Genomic DNA, 20,894 nt, shown 5'->3' with positions numbered 1-20,894 from the left:
GCACCATCCCAGCTCAGAACCTGGATACATGCAAATTACTCTGACCCTGGCCCAGTGCATCATGGGAACAGGACAGACCAAACTACCAAGCCAATTCTTTTACTGGAAAGGAAACAAGCTTCCGGGGACCGGTTTCTGGCATTACAGCCGTCTTCGGCCCGGCTTGCATGAATCCTGATGGTGGAGTGAGCAAGGGACTCATGTCTGAGCATACCCTTCCACGCTTATGGTGAACAAAACGATTCAGAAAAGGTGGTGGTGATGGGCAGAGCATCTGAATTAAGCAGGACACTCCTACCCAGTCAACAGATCAGGGCTTGATCCATCACCGTTTTTTAGCTCACTGCACCATCCCAGCTCAGAACCTGGCTACATGCAAATTAGTCTGACCCTGGCCCAGTGCATCATGGGAACAGGGCAGACCAAACTACCAAGCCAATTCTTTTACTGGAAAGGAAACAAGCTTCCGGGGACCGGTTTCTGGCATTACAGCCGTCTTCGGCCCGGCTTGCTTGAATCCTGATGGTGCAGTGAGCAAGGGACTCATGTCTGAGCATACCCTTCCAGGCTTATGGTGGACAAAATGATTCAGAAAAGGGGGTGGTGATGGACAGAGCATCTGAATTAAGCAGAACACTCCTACCCAGTCAACAGATCAGGGCTTGATCCATCACCGTTTTTTAGCTCACTGCACCTTCCCAGCTCAGAACCTGGCTACATGCAAATTAGTCTGACCCTGGCCCAGTGCATCATGGGAACAGGGCAGACCAAACTACCAAGCCAATTCTTTTACTGGAAAGGAAACAAGCTTCCGGGGAGCGGTTTCTGGCATTACAGCCGTCTTCGGCCCGGCTTGCTTGAATCCTGATGGTGCAGTGAGCAAGGGACTCTATCTGAGCATACCCTTCCACGCTTATGGTGGACAAAACGATTCAGAAAAGGGGGTGGTGATGGACAGAGCATCTGAATTAAGCAGAACACTCCTACCCAGTCAACAGGTCAGGGCTTGATCCATCACCGTTTTTTAGCTCACTGCACCATCCCAGCTCAGAACCTGGCTACATGCAAATTAGTCTGACCCTGGCCCAGTGCATCATGGGAACAGGGCAGACCAAACTACCAAGTCAATTCCTTTACTGGCACGTCTGTTAGTTGCGTTTGTACTTCCTGAATAGCTGAACTTGCGTGCGTAATTGTAGTTTGATTATTTGTCAGCTGGAAATAAAGGAGTACCTGCAGGGCACTCGCTCTCTCGGATGTCATTGAGAATGTAGCGATTAGATGATCTACCCAGGATTGTTCTGTCACATATTTATCATTTTTGGTGATCTTATAAGGGTGTTTGCTTGATCCCAAAAAGCTTTGGGGTTTGATCTTCTAGCATTATACAACAGTTTTGACCAAACATTGTACTGCTGTATTTTATTACCCTCCCAGATTTGTTTTTTCAACTGCTTTTTAAGTTATTGTAATTGCCCCTGTTTCATTTCTAATGCGTTGTTACCCCTTGTGGATCTGATAGCAGCTCGTAGTTTTTTCCCTACATTTTTAGCTGTCAAACTCAATGTTCTGCGCTCGCAGTGCGGCATGCTTCAATGTAAATTTGTTGAGTTAGCATCGCTGGGGAGATTTGTTAGAAAGGTAACCCAGACGTCTATCATCAAGCCAATTAGTGAGTCTTGAGATGCCCCCAGTTCCCTTGCCCACTCTGCAAATGTGGGAGGTGAACTACTGGTCCAATGTAATCTTTTTAAGATTTATAGTTGTTATGGTTCCATTCTCAGATACTACAGCCACATGCCTTGGAAATGTGGTTAGTAGTTGTTGCCCAGAATGATTGCTTTCTGTAGAGTGTATAATTGAAAATGCATTTGTTTGTGCTAGCAGTGGTAATGTGACAATTGTGTAATCTAAAATGGAGCTAACATTGGTGCACTTGTAAGTGCAGATTGGAGGTCTATCCTGATCCACTCTGCCATTTAGTACTCACATGCCCAGATACTCTAGGTCTGTCTAGTTGTTGCCCAATCTGATCAGTCCTTGAGAAGATGGGGTGCACTTGAATTTGTACTGCGTATATTGCATTAGCATTAGTTAACTGGTCGTCTTCTTCTGGAGTATATATTAAGTTTGAATTGAAGTTTCCTGTTAAAATTATTTCCCATGCGGGATGCTCAAACCGGAGTTCTGATATAGTTGTAATTAAGGTTTTGAATAGTTATTTTTTAATCTTATGCTTTGGATGTGTATAAAGGTTGATGAGAATAATTGTTCTTGCATTTTTATTGAATACCAGATCCATTTTTAGGTCTCGTCTTGGCAGCGCGCATGCGCTGTCTCTCCGAGACTTCAAGTAATCAGTATCAGGGGGTGAAACTCCTGGGTACTTACTATTGCCGCTTGCCATTTATTAACACTCGAATTGTTCTTCTTAGCAGGCTTATGGTTGGCTGTGCATTGGAGAAGTCACTTCCGTTTTATCCGGAAGCAGCACAGCCTAACTACAGTTTTCATCAGCTTTAATGTTTTAATTGTGCCTAAGGGGACATTTTTTTTAGGATTGTTCCAGCCCAGCATTCTTACTTGCATGCATAAATAGCATGGAGCTCCTCACGAGCGCCGCCTGTTAATTACACACAATCAGCACGGCGCTCGTCATAACGCAAGTTTATACACACACCGTACAGGGGCACTTTAAAGATAACCCACTTGACATAGCGTGGACATTGAGTGAAAGACGACAGATCCATAAAACGGCTTCATGAGGGAGTCACAGTGTATATCTTTGGAAAAAAAAACTTGCGCTGAAAGTTTAAATAAATGATGGGAGCGGGCCCATGCTACCTTCTGTCCCGACAGGGGGCTGCACACCATCACCACAATGATGTCACACACCAGCCGCTGTATTCCAACAGTGCTTCCCAGGATTTACAATGCACCTGTTAAACTTGCTGTGTAAAGAGGTCAGAGGCTGCGTGGGTCTCAAAGATTAGAATAAGGGCCGACAAGGATGGCTCCTCGTTGACAGCCGTTGCATTATCAAGTTTATGATTATCCATTTGTATATCTCTGCGGTCACGTTTTACTATCGTAAGCGGCGCAGCATTTTATCTTAAGCCCTCACTGAAGCCGTTTCCTTCGGCCTGGGTAGCTCGGCACAGTTTAACAAAATATTGCACAGTGCCGGGTTTCTCGATTGGGTTCCACATGAGCTGCAAAGTATGGATGCTGGGGCTGAAAAGCAGGTTACATCAGGACACAACTACGGAAAATGCTGTTCGCATCGAGACAAGTGAAGGTTCAGGGTGAAAATGCACACATTTAAATGCTTGCAAAAGGCTTCGGGGAATAACATCGAGTGAAATCAAAGAAATATATGAATTATACCCATCATCTAGTCCAATCTCTAGGGCTTATTGTCGTGATATGAGCCTCCATTTGTATGCGCACCATCCTTTTGCCTTGCACCCATGATTTCAAGGTGTGACCAAAACAGCGCTTTGAAGAACGTACTGGCTAGAACTCAGGCTGTTTTCAGCAAAACAAATAAAAGGGAAGGGTAGGGCAGAAAGCGGCGCCATCTATAGAAGTTCTGCTATCCGTGGATAGCATTGCAGTTGCTTTTTGTAGTGGCTCCATCGCATGGCTTTGACCCCCTCGCAGTCGTCGTTGTCTCCCCCAGAAAGACACCAGCCTTGTGTTGACTGCCATAAGCTAACGTTACATTTCAGGTGGACACTGAGAGCTAATAGTGAGACAGCTGTCAAACACCTGTCCTCGGAACAAGTGGTAGAAGTGCTGCATTTTTGTGGTTTCATTATAGTGGGTAACGTTTCCCCATAGCCTCTCCGCTTCATCCTCCCTCGAAAGGTGCCGGTGTAGTCTTTAATTGTCATTCCCTCTGTTGTTTAGCATATTGAGAGCAATGCAACACGTTGGCGTTCTACATATAAGAAATATATCTGCATGTCCACAATTGCTTGGGTACCGTCTGTGGAAGTACGCGTGATAACAGCGATCTTCATTACTTTTAGGTCAGGCCTACATAAAAGGGTAGGCTTTGGTTGCCTCATGTGAATACATCGTATAAATAAAATATATATGTACATAGGAAACGCTTGGGGCCACCCTCTTTATTTATTGGTGTGTTCATCAGTCCGTCACACTTTGCTTCCACCAACCACGGCATTCAACAGGGGGCGATGGGACAGCTCATTTTAGGTATCTCTTTGATCACACAGGCACATCTTTCTAAAACGTAAATGGAAATGCACTTAAGTGCTAAGGCTATTGGTCAAGTATTTTACTTTGCTGTGTCTTTTTTTCTTTCCATTCCATTCTTTTTTGTCATGGTGAGTATAAACTATATCTCGGGCTAAAGCAATCCAAAGCGAGTACACCTGCCTGAAAGTATCTATAAAAACAAGCATTTGCAATGCAATAGGTCTCGTATTTGTGAGAGTTTGAGCTATTGGCATTGAAAATGACAATGCCTTTTATATATGTGTTTTAAAAACTTGCAAGCGTCAGAACTCTGTCCATCACCACCCCCTTTTCTGAATCGTTTTGTCCACCATGAGCGTGGAAGGGTTTGCTAAGACATGAGTCCCTTCCTCACTGCACCATCAGGATTCAAGCAAGCCGGGCCGAAGACGGCTGTAATGCCAGAAACCGGTCCCCAGAAGCTTGTTTCCTTTCCAGTAAAATAATTGGCTTGGTAGTTTGGTCTGCCCTGTTCCCATGATGCACTGGGCCAGGGACAGATTAATTTGCATGTAGCCGGGTTCTGAGCTGGGATGGTGCAGTGAGCTAAAAAACAGTGATGGATCAAGCCCTGATCTGTTGACTGGGTAGGAGTGTTCTGCTTAATTCAGATACTCTGTCCATCACCACCCCCTTTTCTGAATCGTTTTGTCCACCATAAGCGTGGAAGGGTATGCTCAGATGTGAGTCCCTTGCTCACTGCACCATCAGGATTCAAGCAAGCCGGGCCGAAGACGGCTGTAATGCCAGAAACCGGTCCCCAGAAGCGTGTTTCCTTTCCAGTAAAAGAATTGGCTTGGTAGTTTGGTCTGCCCTGTTCCCATGATGCACTGGGCCAGGGACAGACTAATTTGCATGTAGCCGGGTTCTGAGCTGGGATGGTGCAGTGAGCTAAAAAACGGTGATGGATCAAGCCCTGATCTGTTGACTGGATAGGAGTGTTCTGCTTAATTCAGATACTCTGTCCATCACCACCCCCTTTTCTGAATCGTTTTGTCCACCATAAGCGTGGAAGGGTATGCTCAGATGTGAGTCCCTTGCTCACTGCACCATCAGGACTCAAGCAAGCCAGGCCGAAGACGGCTGTAATGCCAGAAACTGGTCCCCGGAAGCTTGTTTCCTTTCCAGTAAAAGAATTGGCTTGGTAGTTTGGTCTGCCCTGTTCCCATGATGCACTGGGCCAGGGACAGACTAATTTGCATGTAGCAGGGTTCTGAGCTGGGATGGTGCAGTGAGCTAAAAAACGCTGATGGATCAAGCCCTGATCTGTTGACTGCGTAGGAGTGTTCTGCTTAATTCAGATACTCTGTCCATCACCACCCCCTTTTCTGAATCGTTTTGTCCACCATAAGCGTGGAAGGGTATGCTCAGATGTGAGTCCCTTGCTCACTCCACCATCAGGATTCAAGCAAGCCGGGCCGAAGACGGCTGTAATGCCAGAAACCAGTCCCCGGAAGCTTGTTTCCTTTCCAGTAAAAGAATTGGCTTGGTAGTTTGGTCTGCCCTGTTCCCATGATGCACTGGGCCAGGGACAGACTAATTTGCATGTACCCGGGTTCTGAGCTGGGATGGTGCAGTCAGCTAAAAAACGGTGATGGATCAAGCCCTGATCTGTTGACTGGTTAGGAGTGTTCTGCTTAATTCAGATACTCTGTCCATCACCACCCCCCTTTTCTGAATCGTTTTGTCCACCATAAGCGTGGAAGGGTATGCTCAGATGTGAGTCCCTTGCTCACTGCACCATCAGGATTCAAGCAAGCCGGGCCGAAGACGGCTGTAATGCCAGAAACCGGTCCCCAGAAGCTTGTTTCTTTTCCAGTAAAAGAATTGGCTTGGTAGTTTGGTCTGCCCTGTTCCCATGATGCACTGGGCCAGGGACAGACTAATTTGCATGTAGCCGGGTTCGGAGCTGGGATGGTGCAGTGAGCTAAAAAACGGTGATGGATCAAGCCCTGATCTGTTGACTGGGTAGGATTGTTCTGCTTAATTCAGATACTCTGTCCATCACCACCCCCTTTTCTGAATCGTTTTGTCCACCATAAGCGTGAAAGGGTATGCTCAGATGTGAGTCCCTTGCTCACTGCACCATCAGGATTCAAGCAAGCCGGGCCGAAGACGGCTGTAATGCCAGAAACCGGTCCCCGGAAGCTTGTTTCCTTTCCAGTAAAAGAATTGGCTTGGTAGTTTGGTCTGCCCTGTTCCCATGATGCACTGGGCCAGGGACAGACTAATTTGCCTGTAGCCGGGTTCTGAGCTAGGATGGTGCAGTGAGCTAAAAAACGGTGAGGGATCAAGCCCTGATCTGTTGACTGGGTAGGAGTGTTCTGCTTAATTCAGATACTCTGTCCATCACCACCCCCTTTTCTGAATAGTTTTGTCCACCATAAGCAAGGAAGGGTATGCTCAGATGTGAGTCCCTTGCTCACTGCACCATCAGGATTCAAGCAAGCCGGGCCGAAGACGGCTGTAATGCCAGAAACCGGTCCCAGGAAGCTTGTTTCCTTTCCAGTAAAAGAATTGGCTTGGTAGTTTAGTCTGCCCTGTTCCCATGATGCACTAAGCCAGGGACAAAATAATTTGCATGTAGCCGGGTTCTGAGCTGGGATGGTGCAGTGAGCTAAAAAACGGTGATGGATCAAGCCCTGATCTGTTGACTGGGTAGGAGTGTTCTGCTTAATTCAGATACTCTGTCCATCACCACCCCCTTTTCTGAATCGTTTTGTCCACCATAAGCGTGGAAGGGTATGCTCAGATGTGAGTCCCTTGCTCACTGCACCATCAGGATTCAAGCAAGCCGGGCCGAAGACGGCTGTAATGCCAGAAACCGGTCCCCGGAAGCTTGTTTCCTTTCCAGTAAAAGAATTGGCTTGGTAGTTTGGTCTGCCCTGTTCTCATGATGCACTGGGCCAGGGACAGACTAATTTGCATGTAGCCGGGTTCTGAGCTGGGATGGTGCAGTGAGCTAAAAAACGGTGATGGATCAAGCCCTGATCTGTTGACTGGGTAGGAGTGTTCTGCTTAATTCAGATACTCTGTCCATCACCACCCCCTTTTCTGAATCGGTAGCCTATGGGAGTGCTAGTCCTTGCAATAGTGAAAAACAAAATACTTAGTATTTCACTATTGCAAAACACACTAGTACATGTCCTACCTTACACATAGTAGAGAAATAAGACTTCCGCTGTGTGAACAAAATCACATCAACAATTCCACTCAATAACACACTATACTCATAAAGTACACACTCTTATTTTCCATCAATCTGTGAAGAACTATGTCTAGATATATACCCCAAATTGAGATGTAGCGTTTGACATTATTTTATTTTTTATAAGAACTCTGTTCTCCAGACTATTAATAAAATCTTGATACCTAAACAACAAACAATAAAGTTCATACATGGTATGCAATACGACACCTAACACAATACACACCACTTTTAAAATCCGGCGAAAAAATGCAAAAAATCAAATAAACAAACAATGAATGAAAAACAATTATACTAGGGGGCCCTTTTTGCACAATTATACATAAGCTGTTGCATAGGCTGATCCAAAGTATAACATCAGATTAAAAGCACTGGTAGGATAATTATTTATTCCTTCCCAGGATTCCTTGTAGTTGGATTCAAGTGGACTGGCGTCGATGCGTTTCGGTGGTATGTGCATACATTTAAAACTACCTTCTTCAGGACACAGAAAATCAGGAATTTGTTACTCCTCCTTTTTCTTCATTATCTCAAATATGAGGATCGAAGGGAAGAGTTCGTAATTCCAAATTAATGTTTGAAAACTATCACTTTTAAAATAATACTTCTCAATATTGTATAATGTGTGATATAATCTGATGTATTAATGTGAAAAGGTTCTGCATGTTAAATACACGTTCACTTTTGCTGCAATATGTCTTTTAAAAGGAAGATGTTCCTAAAGTTGAGCAGTGCAGAACTTCCTAGTCAATTTCTTCTTTTCACACACGCTAGCATTTAAATAGATGCTTGACTGTTTATTTCTCATCCTTTTATTGTTAGTGCTGAGACAAGTAAAGAGCAGTTCACAGCTGCTGTTGACCAGGGGGCCGCATGTAAAGGTCGGGAGGACCGTACTTTGAGTAACAGTGTAATAGACAAATGAATCACAGTAATTCCATTGGTTTAAATTGCCAGGTGTGATTTTCTCTTTTATTTGTTCATTTTTGCTTTTTAAATGATCAAATGTTACTAAGTTTATTCCTCACTGTTAATGTTTTTTTATTGTTATTCTGTTAATGGTGCAGGACCTACTCCTGTTGTAATTTTTCAGAATTTCTTGTTTTGTATATTGGGGGTGGGGGTTATGACCGCTTGTGTGATGAGCCGCATGACAGTTCACCAGATTTGTCATACATACATATTAAATTTCTGCAAGGCAGATACTTTAGCAGCTACTCACACATCCGTACCCAAGCTCTGTCCTCAGAAAATGTATATTGGCGATACGTCACATCATACACGGGATGTTTTGCCCACCATCATCAGCTGGGTTCTACTTCATCACATAAGCCCTCATAGCAGGGCCCGGACTTTTAAAAGCATAAGCTGTTCGGTGAATGAAACTCCCTTCCTGCATTCGAGAGCTGCCGGTTCTGAGGTAGGTCGTGAGGTATAACTGGTGCCAAGGGGAACCATCAGGAGTCCATGTTCTTGGCAGTACTAAGTGAATGGGGCCCTTGCCCTGGTGTGAACACGTGACATACAGGCGGGACTGAGAGAAAGTGCAGAATGACTGGGCTTCGTAGATATGTAGTGAGAGTCAACGCAAGTACTCTGAAGAGCAACAGCGAGTGTAGGAAGACTCATTACTCAAAGATAATCTCTAGCCTATTAGTATGCTTGTTTCAGGGACAGAAATGATTCACTGAAGTTCTAAAGGGAATAACAATAAACTATCAAATGGAGGATTCTCACCTGAATACAAAAAAAGTCAGCCTTTACTGGTTGATAATAGTGCATTGACCATGCACTAGAGGCGTGGCATTTTCACGAGGTGAGGGCTGATTACATTTATGCTGAGACTGGATTCTTAGAGCTGGTAACAAAGAAGAAGGGAGAGAACTGTCCGAACCTCATTTGCCATGTTGGATGTGTCAAAAGTTAACATAAATGGAATTCGTACCTCCTTATTGGTTGAGGACAGAGTTTTATTGCGAGGAAATGGCACTGCACTGGATCATGGTGAATTTGCTCGTCAATGAAGTTGATAATACCTGTTATTTAGCCAGAGAGCGGATAAAGAACAGGGGACGTTCACTATTTACCACCCAAAATAGTGGTCAACTTAACCAAAATGTAACCAAAAAGATCCAACCACCCCAAAGGTCCTGAAACTGATTTATGCAGACAGCCCACACAATCGCCGAAGGAAACAATACATAAATGAATTAGTCCTTTAGGATTCGAGTCACTACAATAAAAATAATATTTACTTAGATTATGACGGTTACTACAACAAGATGGAGGTTTCAAAGCGCTGTAAGGAACAGGTGTTGTTTTACCATACCCACGCGCCATCATTTTACCGATTTGAAAAGGGTTTCGCCGGCCAGGAGTCATATACAAAACATATCTCTGTAGGAGGTGCAATAACCACCTGAGCTGTCATGCTCATATTGAAAGGTCTGACCTGGAGGCAAAAAGCAGAGTAGTCCACCGAGCTATAGGACAGAATATTTGGAGCATATAGTCATTATCAATCGTTATCGACCAGATAGGCCAAATAAATAAACGAGGACATAACCTTTCTTTGAAAAAGTTAATAATTAGCTTTACCTGTTATGTTGCTGGACTTCGGTCGTGGTGAAGAGTAGAGGTCGGCAGAAGATAGGTAGGAATTATTGGGTTGCGTGGGAGGGGGGAGAAAAAAAAACCCTGTTAGCGTTCAAGTAGCGCCTGTACCCTTGGCCCGAATTGGTTTCCTTCCTCCCCTCACCTCCCCCGCTTAGTTACTCTACGACCCTGTCACTCGGTGACCGACGCCTCACCTCTGAAAGTGTAAACCACCCACGCAGCGAATGGGCACGTCCCTGCAGCTTCAAAGGTGACGCGAGTTGTGAAAAGAGGAGCGGCGGACCTGGCAGAAGGTGCGGGCGATATCCAACTGGAAATACACCTGCCCCAGCACAAAGGTCAGAGGCGCGGCTCGGTCCAGGTTCTGAGCAGAGCTGCACTAAAGAATGCAGGCGCGCCAAAGAGTGGTGGCCCTCAATGTTTGAAAAAGTGCAGCACAATCAGCTGCTCAGATAGCGCTCTGGGAGGAAACACACTGGCGCTGCCACTAAACTAAGAAGCAACAGGGGGTCCGGTTTCTATTCACAGGCCTGTTGCTACCTCACTCTGTACACAAACATATATGTGCGTGCCTCTCCTAGCCTACCTTAATTACCCATCTCTTACCTCCTTAACACCGGTGAGAAGGTGGTCGGCAGAGTTTTAAGTGGGATGAAAAAAATTGGAGGTCTCATAAAGGGTGCATGGCTATTGAAATAAAGGGCGTGGCTTAAAACAAATAAGCTAAAAATCTGTGTTTACCAAAGTGTGCAGGCCGATTTGTATTTTGCTATTTCTAGCGTTGCATCCAGATATGATACAACAAGTAACATCATACCTACAGCAAGTCAGTACTATTGGCTTAGTCAATGGTTGTGAGTTGCATAAGATAAATAAGCAGCAACTATCGCTTGTATCTAATATTGAAAAAGCTTCTTACAGCTTTGGTGGCACCACGACAATGTTGCTGCTCCTGAGATTCTAAAAGAGAAGGGAAATCCACAGAGAAAATGACTCTTAACCTCTTTGCTGCTAGGTCGGCACCTAGGGAAACCTAGCACACCTATATATGTTTGAAAACTAGACACCCAGGGGAATCCAGGATGGGTTGACTTGACTGGCTCTCACCAGGTTCTGTTACCCATAATCCCCTGCAATCCTAAAAAAAAGTCCAAAAAAACACATTTTCCTCAAATTTCTGTGGTGGAAAGTTCTGTAATCTGCATGGATCCACAAATTTCCGCCCACCCGGCATTCCCCAAATCCTTCTTAGAAAAATGGTACCTCGTTTATATGGGTAGGTCTAGTGCCCACGACAGGAAATGGCGCAAAACGCGACATGGACACACCACAATTTCACAGCGAAAAATTACCCTTTTTTCTGGCAAAGTACCTAGCTGAAGTTTTTGAACCCTAGCTCTGCCGGAACCTTTAGAAACCTAGCAAACCTATACATTTTTGATAACTAGACACACAGGGGAACGCAGGATGGGTCATTTGACTGGCTCACACCAGGTTCTGTTACCCAGAATCCCTTGCAAACCTAAAACATTGTAAAAAAAAACACATTTTCCTCACATTTCTGTGGTGGAAAGTTCTGGAATCTGCGTGGATCCAAAAATTTCCACCCACCCCGTGATCCCCAAAGTTTTATGAGAAAAATGGTACTTCACTTGTGTGGGTAGGCCTAGTGGCCGCAACAGGAAACAGCACAAAACACAACGTGGACACACCACAATTTCACAGTGAAAAGTGACCCTTTTTTGGCAAAGTGCCTAGCTGTAGTTTTTGAACCCTAGATCTGCTGGCAGCTATGGAAACCTAGAAAACCTATACATTTTTGAAAACTAGACACCCAGGGGAATCTAGGATGAGGTCACTTGACTGACAATTACCAGGTTCTGTTACCCAGGATCCCTTGCAAACCTAACAAATTGTCAAAAAAACACATTTTCCTCACATTTCTTTGGTGGAAAGTTCTGGAATCTGTGTGGATCCACAAATGCCCACCCACCCCCGTTTCCCAAAGTCTTCCAAGAAAAGCGGTTCCTAACTTGTGTGGGTAGGCCTAGTGCCCGCAACAGGAAACGGCGCAAAACGTAACGTGGACACACCACAATTTCACTGCGAAAAATAATCCTTTTTGCAAAGTGCCTAGCTATAGCTTTTGCACCCTAGCTCTGCCCGCACCTATGGAAACTCAGAAACCTATACATTTTTGGAAAGAAGACACCTCGGGGAATCCAGGATGAGGTGACTTGACTGCCTCTCACCAGGTTCTGTTACCCAGAATCCCTTGAAACCTAAAAAATTGTAAAAACACATTTTCCTCATATTTCTGTGGTAGAAAGTTCTGGAATCTGCGTGGATCCACAAATTTCCCCCCACCCCGGTTTCCCCAAAGTCTTCCTAGAAAAACGGTACCTCACTTGTGTAGGTAGGCCTAGTTCCCGTGACAGGAAACGGTGCAAAACGCAACGTGGACACACCACAATTTCAGTGTGAAAAATTACCCTTTTTTGGCAAAGTTCCTAGCTGTAGTTTTTGAACCCTAGCTCTGCCGGCACCGAGGGAAACCTAGCAAACCTATACATTTTTGAAAACTAGACAACCAGAGGAATACAGGATGGGGTGACTTAACTGCCTCTCAGCAGGTTCTGTTACCCAGAATCCCTTGTAAACAAAACAAATTGTCAAAAAATACACATTTACCTCTCATTTCTGTGGTGGAAAGTTCTGGAATCTGCGTGGTACCACGAATTTCCACCCACCCCGCATTCCTAAAAGTCTTCTGAGAAAAACGGTACCTCACTTGTGTAGGTAGGCCTAGTGCCCGTGACAGGAAACGGTGCAAAACGCAACGTGGACACACCACAATTTCAGTGTGAAAAATTACCCTTTTTTGGCAAAGTTCCTATCTGTAGTTTTTGAACCCTAGCTCTGCCGGCACCGAGGGAAACCTAGCAAAACTATACATTTTTTAAAACTAGACAACCAGAGGAATACAGGATGGGGTGACTTAACTGCCTCTCAGCAGGTTCTGTTACCCAGAATCCCTTGTAAACAAAACAAATTGTCAAAAAATACAAATTTACCTCTCATTTCTGTGGTGGAAAGTTCTGGAATCTGCGTGGTACCACGAATTTCCACCCACCCCGCATTCCTAAAAGTCTTCTGAGAAAAATGGTACCTCACTTGTGTGGGTAGGCCTAGTGCCCGCAACAGGAAACGGCGCAAAACATTACTTAGATACACCACAATTTCACAGTGAAAAAGAATCCTTTTTTGGCAAAGTGCCTAGCTATAGTGTTTGAAAACTAGATCTGCCGGCACCTATGAAAACCTAGAAAGCCTATACATTTTTTTAAAGTAGACACACAGGGGAAGCCAGTATGGGGTGACTTGACTGCCTCTCACCAGGTTCTGTTACCCAGAATACCTTGCAAACCTGAACCAATGAAAAAAAACACATTTTCCTCAAATTTCTGTCGTGTAAAGTACTTGAATCTGCGTGGATCCACAAATTTCCACTCACCCCGCATTCCCCAAATTCTTCCGAGAAATATGATACCTCACTTGTGTGGGTAGGCTTATTGCCCACAACAGTAAACGGCGCAATACGCAACGTGGACACACCACAATTTCACAGTGAAAAATTACCCTTTTTTGGCAAAGTGCCTAGCTGTAGTTTTTGAACGCTAATAATGCCGGAACCTAGGGAAACCTAGCAAACCTATATATTTTTGAAAACTAAACACCCAGGAGAATTCAGGATGGGGTGACTTGACTGCCTCTCTGCAGGTTCTGTTACCCAGAATCACCTGCAAACCTAAAAATTTGTCAAAAAAACTAATTTTCCTCACATTTCTGTGGTGAAAAGTTCTGGAATCTGCGTGGATCCACAAATTTCCACCAACGTTTTGCTACCCAGAATCCCCTGCAAACCTCAAATTTAGCTGAAAAAATAACTTTTTTCTCAAATTTCTGTGCGGGAAAGTTCTGGAATCTACATGGATCCACAAATTTCCTACCACCCAGTGTTCACCCAGGTCTCCTGATAACAATGGTACCACACTCATGTGGGTGGGTCAAGTACCCGTGACAGGCAAGAGCCCAATACGTATTGAGGAGACATCAAAATTACCTATCACAAAACAACCTGAATTTGCAAAGGGGGTCACATGGGTTTTTTTGCTCCGGGCTCGGCGACCATCTAGGAAAACCTACCAAACACACACATTTCTGAAAACTAGACACCCAGGGGAGTCCAGTGAGGTATGGCTTGCATGGGTCCCCTAACGTTTTCCTACCCAGAATTTCCTGCAAACCTCAAATTTAGCTGAAAAAAATCACTTTTTTCTCAAATGTATGTGTTGGAAAGTTCTGAAATCTATGTGGATCCACAAATGTCCTACCACCCAGTGTCCGTCCAGGTCTCCCGATAAAAATGGTACTTCACTTGCGTGGTTAGGCAAAGTGGTTAAAACAGGATATGGGCCAAATCGTATTGTGGACACTTCAAAATTACCTATAACAAAACTACCTGGTTTTTTTTTGGGGGGGGGGGGCACTTGGGTTTTTGGCCCGGGCTCGCAGCCATCTCATGTGGGTGGGTCAAGTACCCGCGACAGGCAAGGGTCCACAACGTATTGAGGAGACATCAAAATTACCTATCACAAAACAACCTGGATTTGCAAGAGGGGTCTCCTGGGTTTTTGGTCCCAGGCTCGGCGGCCATCTAGGGAAACTTCCAAACCCACACATTTCTGAAAAGTAGACACCCGGGGGAGTCCAGTGAGGTATGGCTTGCGTGGGTCCCCCAACATTTGCCTTCCCAGAATCCCCTGCAAACCTCAAATTTAGCTGAAAAATTATTTTTTTCCTCAAATTACTGAGTGGGAAAGTTCTGGAATCTTCGTGGAGCCACAAATTTCCTTCCACCCAGCGACCCCCCGGTCTCCTGATAAAAAAATTGAAAATGAAAGAACATTTGTGCCGTCACGGTGATCCCACGCAAAAATGTATGGAAAAAGTGATTTTTCAGCTATATTTGAGGTTTGCAGGGGATTTTGAGTAGGAAAATGTTGGGGGACCCATGCAAGCCATACCTCGCTGGACTCCCCCGGGTGTCTAGTTTTCAGAAATGTTTGGGTTTGGTGGTTTTCCAAGATGGCCGCTGAGCCCGGGGACAAAAACCCAGGTGACCCCCCTTGCAAAACCAGTTTGATTTGTGATAGGTCATTTTGATGTCGCCTCAATAGGATTTGGGCCCTTGCCTGTCACGGGTACTTGACCCACCCACCGAGTGAGGTATCATTGTTATCGGGAGACCTGGGGGAACACTGGGTTTGAGGAAATTTGTGGATCCACGTAGATTCCAGAACTTTCCCACACAGAAATTTGAGATAGAAGTGATTTTTTCAGCTAAATTTGAGGTTTGCAGGGTATTGTGGGTAGGAAAATTTAGAGGACCCACGCAAGCCATACCTCTCTGGACTCCCCCGGGTGTCTAGTATTCAGAAATGTATAAGTTTGATGGGTTTCCCTGGACGGCTGCCGAGCCCGTAGCCAAAAACACATGGAACTGTCCTTGCAAAACCAGATTGTTTCGTGATAGGTAATTTTGATGTCGCCTCAATAGGTTTTGTGCCCTTGCCTGTCGCGGGCACTAGGCCTACCCACACAAGTAAGTTACCACTTTTCTCGGAAGGCTTTGGGGAACGTGAGGTTGGTGGAATTTTATGGATCCACGCAGATTCCAGAACTTTTCACCTCAGAAATGTGAGGAAAATGTGTTTTTTTAGACAAATGTTTAGGTTTGCAAGGCATTCTGGGAAACAGAACCTGGTGAGAGCCAGTCAAGTCACCTCATCCCGGATTCCCCATGGTGTTTAGTTTTAAAAAATGAATATGTTTGCTAGGTTTCCCCAGGGGCCGGCAGAGCTAGGGTTCAAAATCTACAGCTAGGCGCTTTGCAAAAAAAGGTCAGATTTCACTGTGAAAAGGTGGTGTGTCCACGATGGGCCGTTTCATGTTGTGGGCACTTGGTCTACCCATGCAAGTGATGTACCATTTTTCTCAGAAGACTTTGGAGAACGCAGGGTGGGTTGAATTTTGTGGATTCACGCAGATTCCAGAAATTTCCATCACAGAAATGTGATGAAAATGTGTTTTTCTGGTCAAATTTATAGGTTTGCAAGGGATTCTGGATAACAGAACCTGGTGAGAGCCAGCCAAGTCACCACATCCTGGATTGCCCTGGGTGTCTACTTTTCACAAATGTACAGGTTTGCTAGGTTTCCCTACGTGCCAGCTGCACTAGGGCCCAAAATCCACAGGTAGGCACATTGCTAAAAAAAAAGCCTGAGCCTAGTGGGCTTTCTGCCACCCTGGGGGGAATCGGGGGAGGGTTTTGGCCTAATATGCCCCCAGGGGGGCAGAAAGACTGCAAATATTGCTGGCGCCTAGTGGGCCTTCTGCCTCCCCAAGGGGAAGATCAGGGGCCACTGCCCCATCTGCCCTCCCGGGGGGGCAGAAAGACTGGAATTTCTCTGGGTGGTGGGTGGAGGTATTGTCATGCCCATTTTGGGCATCCCCTACACAAATAAAACAAAAGAATCCCTGGTTTCTAGTGGGATTTCTGTCCCCGGGGTGGGGCAGATTTGGAGCTACAGCTCCCATCTGCCTCCTGGGGGGGCAGAAAGACTGTCATTTTTGTGGGAGGGTGGGGGTATTGGCGTGCCCGTTTCAGGCAACCCCACCCTAAAAATCTCTGCAGTCAAGTGGGCTTTTTGCCCCCCCGAAGGAGCAGATTAGGGGCTAATGCCCCATCTGCCCCGCAGGGAGGCAGAAAGGCTGTAATGGTGGCAGGGGGGTAGGGGCATTGGCATGCCCATTTTGGGCAGCCCCCACCCTAAAGCAAATTGTGCCAAAAAAATCCATGGCATTTAGTGGACTTTCTGTCTCACCGGAGGGGGAGCTTGGGCGCTACTGCCCCATCTGCTCCCGGGGGGGGGGGAGAAAGGCTGTAATGGTGGTGGGGGCTTTCTGCCCCCCCGGGGGGGCAGATGAAGGGCACTGTTATGGTGGCGAGGGTGGGGGCATTAGCATGCCCATTTTTGGCAGCTCCCACCCTAAAAGAAAAATGCACCCAAAAGGCTTTCCACCCCCCGGAGGGCAGTTTGGGGGCTACTTCCCCATCTGCCTCCCAGGGGGGGCAGAAAGACTTAATTGTGCCCATTCCTTTATGGGGGGTGCGAAGGCCCTTGCCCAAAGGGCCGCTCCCCCTCCCTGGTGTCTAGTGAGTGGATCCCTTCTTGGGGATCGCTCTCCTGGGGCAATCCCCAAGCAGTGTTCCCCTGGGGAGGGGTACCATTGAAAAGGGGATATTCTCCCCTTTTCAATGATCCTCCTCCCGTATTTCTATGTGCTCAGGGGGCTGAGATAGCCCCCTGAGCACGTAGAAAGTGAATCGAGCCTAAAGACTCATTTCTGTTTCGGTTTCTTTGAAATGACGTCAGCGCAACGTGCGCGCTGATCTTCAATTCACGGAAACTGCTGGGGGGCCTCAGGAGCTGGGGAGACAGGGGAGAAATAGAAATCCCTCTGCTTTCTCTAGCTGAGGGATTTTGTGCCCCTGTCCTCATGACGGAATGGTTCCATCATGAGCACAGGGGCACCAATGCCGTCATGAGCATCAAAGGGGTTAAAGGATTTCCCTTCCACTGCAATGCTCACCTGGCATGACATCATGCCGTTACTTCTCCACTACTGAGAAGTGAGCAGTGTGAGCGTGCACACATCGATGTGTCTGCTGTCACAGCAGTCCGGAAAAAAACGGACCACCTGTCCCAGTGCTCAAAACAGAGCCCGCTAGAGAACCGTTTCAAGGCCTCCTTTAAAAAACTGCTGGTGCTCAGCACTGGTGAGACCCGGCCCATTTAAAGCCCTGGTGGTTGGCGATGGCAGGGTAATGGGATGAGAAAATATAGGATTGCTGGGGGTGAGAGGGAGATGGTAGGAGAATTGTTGGAGATAATAGGTGATGAACATGGTGACTGCAGTATAATGAAATCAAAAAAGATTAAAAGCAGTTTAGGAAGAATCACTGTCCCCGGTTAGTTGGAGACTGCTGAATGCACAACCTTCATGCAGACAGGTCAGTGGGCCCCTCTAAGGTTGGCGCTCTGGGTCTGGGCCCAGCCCGTCCATGCCAAGGGCACCAAGATTAGGATTGCATAGTGCCTGGCACACCTACATTCAAACCCATTTTGATGAGGCTGGCACCTGTATACCTGCCTAGAGCATAGTTACGTAGGCGGTGGTTGGACAAAACAATGACCGGCTATGTAACAGTTGCTTCTCAATACAGGTAAAATAAAATAATTAATACTAACAGCAAATGTTTGAGTGACAGCAGCAGAACTTTTATGATGCTGACCTGGAATAAAGGGGCAATGGTATCTAAACTTGCATATTCACTCACCCATCTGCTTATACTTTCCTCTCAATCCCACTGTAGGAAGCTGGCTCTGTATATCATATTGCCACCAGGTGGTAATACCATGAACAGAGTCCAGGGGTCCCTCAAAATTGCACAGGGCTCAATGCAAAACCTAAAGTACTCAGGTAGTGAGGGCGAGCAGCTTGAGGCCTAACACAGAGGAGTGTAAGACATTTATTGCACACTCATGATCAATAAAGGGCACACGCCTCAAGAAGGAGATCTGGGCCAATTTGATAAAATCATACTTTTTTGTGTTTTTATTTTTAAGACCAAGAACTTGTTGCTAAGGTAAGCATGTTTTTAGTAAAGGTACTTTTCACAAGTAAAAGTTGAAAATGCAATTTTCTAACAGTTCAAGATTATCTTGTGGAGGAAATCAAATGAGGGATGTATCAAGCGAGTATACAACTTACAGTTCTGATGTTCGGGTGGTCAGACCCACACAGAGTGCAGGGCCGGTCGTGGGGGACTGAGGCACCTGTACGGTGCAGATTTCGGTATCTTCACCGAGGCAGTCAATACTGGCAATGATCTTTACCCTCGCAGTCGGTGGGGGCAATGAGCTAGATAGGGTTCAGCAGGCAGCAGCGCAGGTACCGTCGCAGTCGCTGGTGGTCAGCGTCTTTGGATTTGGTGGGGTTCGGCCATCATCGGATTGTCTTGAAGAGATCGCGGTAGGGCAAGCAGTGGAGGAGGCGACCAGCCTGGCCACTAGCAACAGGGTTCAGGTTCTCGGGCGCGAGCCGTGGTCACTCAGGTTGTGGGGTGAGAGGATCCCTCAAGGGCGTGGAGGTCATCCCGGTACAGGGCTTTCTCATGCAGGGTGAAGTCACGTCAACACAAGTGCTGGTCCTCTACCACTGTGGTCTTTGGTAGATCTTTTGTTCCAATGAGTCTCGTCTACACCAGTGACGGTCCACAACTGTGGTGGTTCTTGGAGTTCTTTTGTAGCAGGGAGTCTCGTCAACAAGGGTCGATCCTCCCTACGGTGGTTCTTAGAGTTTGTTTCTTTTAGGACAGCTCAGCTGTCCGCGGATGATTGGAGTCTTTGTTGAAGGCATCTCTCCTGCCCTTGAAGTTTCTTAGTGAAAGCAAACGTTGTCCCCACACATCACAGTGACCACGACCTGATCCAAGTAGTGTTTAAACTGTCCCCAAGGCTGACACCTAAATTAGAATGTGGCATTAGGGACTTGGCATACTCAAATGACAAATTAGGATTTGCTTGGCGAGGGGTTAACAAGGCTGACCTGTTCCATATGTTAGTCGGGGACAACCCTGAACTTTTAAACTCCTACTTGTCTGAATGGGAACCCAATCCCGAGGGGATAAGCTCATTCGCTAAATTTTGAGAGACCGTAAAGTATTCAATATCAAAAGCTGTCATCGCCATGCAGCAAGACTCTAGATGGTTTAATAGAGAGTGCTCAGTGATTAACAGATAATTATGAAAGGCCCTATCAACTAACCCAAGGTGCCCCTTTCTAATTAAGTCACTTAGACAGAAGTATAAGCTTGTCTTATTGCGTAGGAAGAGGTAAGTACTATCTAATCAATGGGCTAATCTCGCTAATGCCGCCACCCTAAGGATGAGGAAACATTTTGGGCTGCCGTTAAAGACATGGGGCTATCATTAACACCAATTAGCTACAATATAACCAGCAAGGCTTGGGAAGCTAATTTTTGGAAGATCTATACTGCCACCTCCCAGGAGGAAGACTTGTATGGGCCCCAAGCCCCCATTGGGGTTTCAATATCTTTATCTGAAGTTGAGGAAGCTATACACCAGAGCCCGGACAATAAGGCCCCTGGTCTTGATGGGTTACCCATCGACCTCATTAAATATAAAACCGAATTCTGGGCTCCACTGCTCCTGAATGTTTTTAACAACTTATCCTGTGCCCCATTACCTGGTCATCTAGTACCATTATCCAAATTTTTAAAAAGGGTGATTGCTCCTCACCCAGTTGTTATAGACCAATCGCCCTGATTGATAACACTCTGAAAATTTTAAGGAGGGTCTTATATAACAAGATTAAACCTGGTCTGAGTACAATCTCATCTTACAACCATGTCAAATGTAGGCACGATCGAGCAATGTCTAAACCATAATTTAATAATAAAGAAATACACCATTGCTCAGAAGTCAACCTCAGCTGCAAAGCATGAGGCAGTTACGGCTCCAATCAGAAGATGGTATTCGCAACCCTGCCATCGGCCTGTTAAGCGCTGACATGTAAGAATCATGGGTGGTAACAGTCTCCTGTTTTTTATATGGCCGGCAAGGCAGAAGGAGGGAAGTGGAATCTGTCACCTCAGTGC

General features: G+C 45.9%; 1 protein-coding gene across 5 annotated transcripts in view; it reads right to left on the bottom strand.

Annotated features, from left to right (window-relative positions):
- The window catches only part of LOC147705711 (sulfotransferase 1 family member D1-like), a 517,747-nt gene that overhangs the window by 241,783 nt on the left and 255,070 nt on the right, over positions 1-20,894 (bottom strand). Inside the window, exons 1-2 of one of the 5 annotated variants that reach the window (XM_086932134.1) lie at positions 10,282-10,360; positions 10,070-10,085 (exon numbers count right to left, since the gene is read on the bottom strand). The exons of 1 other annotated variant lie outside the window; for it this stretch is intronic. The gene's annotated coding sequence lies outside the window, so the exon portion shown is untranslated. Of the gene's footprint in view, positions 1-10,069; positions 10,206-10,281; positions 10,406-20,894 lie in introns of those variants that run through there. 3 more of the 5 variants (XM_086932133.1, XM_086932136.1, XM_086932135.1) reach the window with 3 other exon arrangements.

The sequence above is a fragment of the Lissotriton vulgaris genome, chromosome 7 (genome assembly GCF_964263255.1).
Source record: "Lissotriton vulgaris chromosome 7, aLisVul1.2, whole genome shotgun sequence".
Classification (NCBI taxonomy): Eukaryota; Metazoa; Chordata; class Amphibia; order Caudata; family Salamandridae; genus Lissotriton; species Lissotriton vulgaris.
This window is presented reverse-complemented; position numbering and strand designations above follow the sequence as displayed.